Source organism: Gallinula chloropus, assembly GCF_964237585.1.
Source record: "Gallinula chloropus genome assembly, chromosome: 2".
In the NCBI taxonomy this organism is placed as follows: Eukaryota; Metazoa; Chordata; class Aves; order Gruiformes; family Rallidae; genus Gallinula; species Gallinula chloropus.
Genome location: NC_140086.1, coordinates 53,978,205 through 53,984,214, shown reverse-complemented (window position 1 = coordinate 53,984,214; position 6,010 = coordinate 53,978,205).

Here is a 6,010-nt window from a genome sequence, read left to right as displayed (position 1 = left end):
CAGCCCGTGTCACCTGGACAAAGCCAGGTATAAGCAACTTCACAAGCAAATGCATCAGACCATCAGGCACTGCTGCCTGTGATGTGCAGAACACTTGGAAGCTCCATTAAACAAACTGCATGCTTTTTCCAGTGCCCCAGAGATATCCATGTATCAGTCAGAGCCAGGCTGCTCTGTAGCCAAGAGCTACACGTCACCTTAATGCCACACGGTTCAAATTCTGCTGAAATGCAGAGGTGCACTGCGCATGGGCTGTTTTCTGGGTAATTCAGGAGGATGATAGAAACTTGAGTAAGGTCATGTCATTGAAGATAACTTATCAGGTAGCCAGAAGAGGGCAGGATTATGGCTGCCCTTTCATTAAAAAAAACCCTTCGAAATATACAAGTGTGGGACCCTGCGTGATTTCTACTTGGTAGACCTCAGCTATTTGCAAACCTGCAGCAAATGAATCTACTTAAAGCAGCACAAAGAACAAGAAGAGATGTTTTCCTCTTTAGGAAAATGCACTTGATCCACAGCTTTGCTCCAGCACAGGAAGCTAACAACCTGCACTGACAGAAGCACTTCTCAGCCTGTGTGCTGGAAAAAGCTCTTACTACAGACGCATGCCAAAGTGGATACTCTAAAGAGGTGAGCTGTTCCCTTTTGACTCATTGGAGAGAGGTCAGAAAACCTGAAGAGCCTATATTTTGTATTCATGCCAGGGGCAAGCTACAGATCTTGAACCAAACCAACAAGCAGCACATACTCCTCCTCTGGTAGTTATTCAAGCTAAATACCACACAAGCCAAGCTCTCTCCAACCTCTTGGGTTCTTTAGAAACACAACGGAAGTCAAAGATGCAAAAGTTCCAGAGATCAAAGTTTGCAGTTGTAACAGTTTTAAAAAGAATCAGCTCCTCCTTCCCAACAAGAGAAAATTCTGCAGCTACTCCATCAGTACCATCACGAACCTATCTTGTTAAAGTATTCTTGAGATAAAATACGAACAGCAAGTGTCAGTAATTATTTCTCAAGCTTCGTATAAGAAGTACTTAAGTTGCATGAAGTACTTAAACTGCATCCTTACTACGAGGAAACAGTTATTTATGGTATAAAGAAAGTAATTACAGCCAGTAGATGGCATCATAATAACTAAAGTAATATTTTGTCTTATTCATACTTCAGCTTCTTCTAGTGTTTAGGAAGGTTGATTTCCCTCCTGCAGTCACTGGCAATGGGATATTATGGAAGTTGTCAGTTTTCCTCCTTTGCGTCCCATTACATTTTGGTTTTGAAAGACATGTCATCAGTTGTCAGAGTTACCAGTTGACATGTCAGATATTAAAATCCATATGCACTAAACTTCTAGTTTGATCTTTGACATTAAACCCTGTGTCTGAGCTTGAGACTTATCAACTTCAAGATTTACACAAGGACAGTCTACGTGCTCCCTAATAACAGATTTAATATACAGCCATGCTCCACTTTGGTATTTTAGGAGCAACAGTCTAAGGTGCAAACAGATTTGGACAGGAAGGAGCAATGTGTAGAAGGCAAGGGAAGAACAGTGACTATTGTCCACCTGGACTTCAGGAAGGCTTTTGGCACTGTTTTCTCATACAGTCTTCAGTAAACCTGATGACATATGGGCTGGATAAACACAGTGCAATAGATTGAAAGCCAGCTAAACAGCCAGGTCCAGAGGGTAGTGATTCATAGCACAAAGTCTACTTGGAGTCCAGTAACTAGAGGTGAACCCCAGGGGTCAATAAAAGTTCAGCATCTTTGTTAATGATCTATATGATGGGGCAGAACATACCCTCAGCAACTTCACTGGTGACAAAACTGGGAGGAGTGGCTGATTCACCAGAAGGTCATGCTGCCATCCAGAGGGACATCAATAGAATGGAGAAAAGGGCTGACAGAAACCTCATGAAGTTAAACAAGAAGTGCAAAGTCCTGTCACTAGGGATGAACAATCCCAGTCACTAGTACAGGCTGAGGGCTGACCAGAGGGGCTTCATAGAAAAGGCCTTGGGAGTCCTGGTGGGCATTAAGTTGACCATGAGCCAGCAATGTGCTCTTGCAGCAAAGAAAACCAGTGGTATCCTGGGCTGCATTAGATGTGTTACCAGCAAGTCAAGGAAGGTGGATCCTGCTTCTCTGCTCAGGATTGGTGAGGCCACAGCTGAGGTACTGGTTCCAATTCTGGGCTGTCATTTACTTGATATTACAATATTCAAAGCTCTATCCACTTACATATTTACATTTTTATAAGCCAGGAGATTGCATACATGAACCATTACGCAGGAAGATACAGCATATTTAGCACTGAAGTTCAAAGGAGGAGGATATACAAGAAATTAGTTTGTTTTTCTACTTGAGACTTGATAGTACAAGAGTGAAAGTACTCCGGCAAAAAAACTCAACAGTAATTCCTACATGCCTATTACATATTTTCTTTTTCATTAGACACTGCTGATGCCTGCACTCATGTAAATCCCATAGGCTGTATAAAAGAAAAAGCCTCCAGCACAGAACTATCAGTACTATCCAACTTTGATTGTACCATGTATACAGAAGGCAAGTATCAAGTCAATATGAAGTACTTGAAGTGCACAAATACAAGGTCATTTTCCTCAGCTATTATAGCATTTTCTGTTTTCTTTGTGCATGCTCCTTTAGTGTTTCAGGTTTGCAGTGTATTGACCTCATAAATACAAGTTCTATTCCTGGAAACAAGCAGGACAATATTCCACTGGGAAATGAGCAATCTAATCAGAGTTGTTTTTTACTTTAATTGTATGTGATAAAATCCCATACAATGGTGCAGTAAAGGTTAGAAAAGCACATTGCACATTTCTATCATAAATCAAGGCACCAGCCTGGCTTCCAACATGACATTAATCTTGTTCTCGGATAAATATTGCTCAGAAGCCATCCTGCCCTATGGAAAAAGCTTGACATTGTGTTTTCGTGCAGTTTTGACTGGACACAGCAGAAGGAAAGCATGCTACACTCTCCAATAGAGCCATACACGGTATGGGCAAGAGACCTCATCTCATCCAATTCAATTGAAGAAAACAATTGTCAGCCAGCCTATATGCAAGCTTTGTTAAATAATAGAAGTTTTGGTTTTCTCTAGTTGCAGTGAGTGTTACTTAAGCATAAAGTTCCCAAGAATTAAAAAGAAAAGAATCACTGGAACAGATTCCAGTAAAACTTATTTTAAAATTGGTACTTACCCTTCTTCTCAGCCACGGTGCTTTGGAGAGCTTTAGGAAAGAAAGATGTGGTTTGAAATCCTTGCTCCCTGAAATGTCCAGATTCATTTCAGTAAAGCATTCTTCCACAGCTTCTGGTGAAAAGATAAAATAAGAAACAAAGATATAACAATTGGGAGGTAAGGAAAAATATTTACAGGCAGGTTAGACAAAAAGCCATTATGCCTTTCTTGAACAAGACACAGTTAAAACACAGAACAGATAACTAGTTGTCTTACCGTCACGGGCAACACAGGCAGAAGAAAAATAAGAAGAATAAATATACAGCCATATGTTGCAAATCCAAAACTAGATCCAAACTTCTATGCTTGCAATGGAATTCCTTCCAAATTCACAGGCTTCCCATCAGGAAAGCACACGCCCACAGCAGCCCTGCAAGGAAGGCACAGCCAGCGGTGGCCGCAGCTGGCAGCCATGGTGGAACAGATCCTTCTTGATTATTGCAGAAAGCAGTGGGAAGGAGTAAAGTGCTTCCAGCAAGAAGTGTCTAGATACCCAAAACTAGTACAACTCTGCAGCACTCAGCAATTCAGGAGGACAGGTCACACCAATGTAGCACTCCTTCCCCAGATTATGAAGATACGAAGTGTTTATGGTGGTGTCCGTTTAAAGACTTTGGCTGCTCAGTTCTAAAACTGTAAGGGTTTATTCTTCATCAAGAGAAGTGTCTGCCAGCAACTCCAGAAATTATATTCTTTGAGGTCTTTCAGCTAAAGATTGTTATGAAAAGACAGATCAAGTTGATTTGAAGTTGGTTTTCATGTATTTTGAATTAGGAGATGCAGAAAGAAATGCTTTTCTTCACAAGAAAAGCAAGGTGAAGCTTGTGTGAGGCAGACCCCTGCAAGTGTGGCAAATGCAGAAGATGAAGTCTTGTTCAGCAGTTCTGCTTGAACAGTCAAGAATAATTCCAAAATAACACTTGAAAACCTAGACTGAAGCTGGAGTACTTCAGACCTCTCTCCAGCAATTGTTCTTATTGCCAGGGGTCTTTTTATCCCCTTTATACAACCAATGTATGAAGTGGAAAATCAACATTTCACCTGGAAATCTGCTAATTTTATGTGACTCTTCCTGCCAGGCACCCTACATTGCCCCATAGTTTTTATGATTCCTTAATTGCTTTGAACATGCTTCTTCCAGTGCCTATGTTGATGTTTGTGTTAAAAATAGCATATCATGTATTGGACAAATGTATTTCTTGAAACCACCCTACTTCCACTCTATGTTTCTGTCTGTCAGGAACTTCAACTACATGTGTGTTTACTAGTTTACCATATGCATTTGTATCAGGTCCAAGTCTCTGGATTGGAGTTTAGCTAATTAATATATTAAAATGTTTCATCTCAGAATATTTGTGAGGGAACAGCAGCTGGGGCTGTCTGGTCACTTTGCCAAGGCAACTGCTTTATGTTTTCCAGCTGGAAAATAACTGAAGAACAGGATCCAGTTGCCTGAACAAGCATCTAATGCCCTTTTAGATGCCCTACAGGATGCCCACCTGGCCTTCAGCTGCCACAGCAGAAGGGTACAGTCTTTCTGTAAGTCCAGTGTGGACATTGCATATATTTTAGGGTGTCTAAGAAAGGTACTAGATGATTCTAGTTAGGTACCAAATGACCTCTAAAGTACACATTAGTATGAAAGGTTTCTGCATACTATCAAATGTTCGTGTTCCCATGCCAATAGGCCAAAGCAAAAGCCCCAAAGAACACATGTAGCAACATAGTGTCTAAGCTCCTCCTAGGAAAAGGTCCTGCCCCACACACCATCTGTGCAAATAGCATCCTCTAGATGCACAAAAAAAAAAGCTAGGAATCCTCTTCAAGTCTGTTTAGGAACAAGGCTTGTAGCTGATGTCCTGCCCATGTTAGGATGGCACTTAATTTTCCAGACACTCTTCTCTAACACATTTCATAAACATCCTAAGAAAATTCCTAGACATCTTAAGCAGTACCCCTTTTTCAAAACAGAAAAGGTCACTGACAGCAAAAGAAGCCTAGCAATGCTCAGTATTTACCAACTAACTGCCATTAATTGGAGATAATTTCACCTCAAACTTAAGTCCATGACATAGGAATGAAATCACATGAAGAGCCAGCCACCTACTTTTATATTTTCTAATGCCAGAAACGCTTCAGAGGTTCAAAAACTTCACTAGAGCAAGTTGAACTGTTCAACTCATTTTGACAAATCATCAATAAGGGCATGATGATGCAGAAGCTGCTGGCAGGAGTAGCTTGAACTTTGCCAGTCAAATTGTTCACCCATCATTCTGCTTGAAAAGGCAGCATTTGAAAATCCACACCTACCCCATGAGCAACTAGAAATATTGACTAAAAGGTAGGGGGAAAAAAAAACCCTACTCATTGTATAACAATTAATTCAATTGCTATGCTGAGGGAGAGGGGTGGGAGAAAAAAACCAGAAAAACATTTATTCAGAGACGTCATTAGAAGGATAGCTTTTGATACATATTTACATTATCCCCAGACTCATTAAGTTCTAGAAATGGTCAGAAGTTATGCTGAAAGGAGAACAACACTGGAAGTTACATCTCTGAATAACAAAACCATTGGTGACAAAGTTAACAGCTTGAAAACTGGCAGCTTGTCTCACAGTCAAGGAAGTATTTCAGGCAATCAGTGAACAATCATATCGCATTAAAAACACAGAATTACTGACAGAATATTCCTGGGGCTTGCAATCAAAAATTTTTCTCCTCCATCTCATTAAGAACAG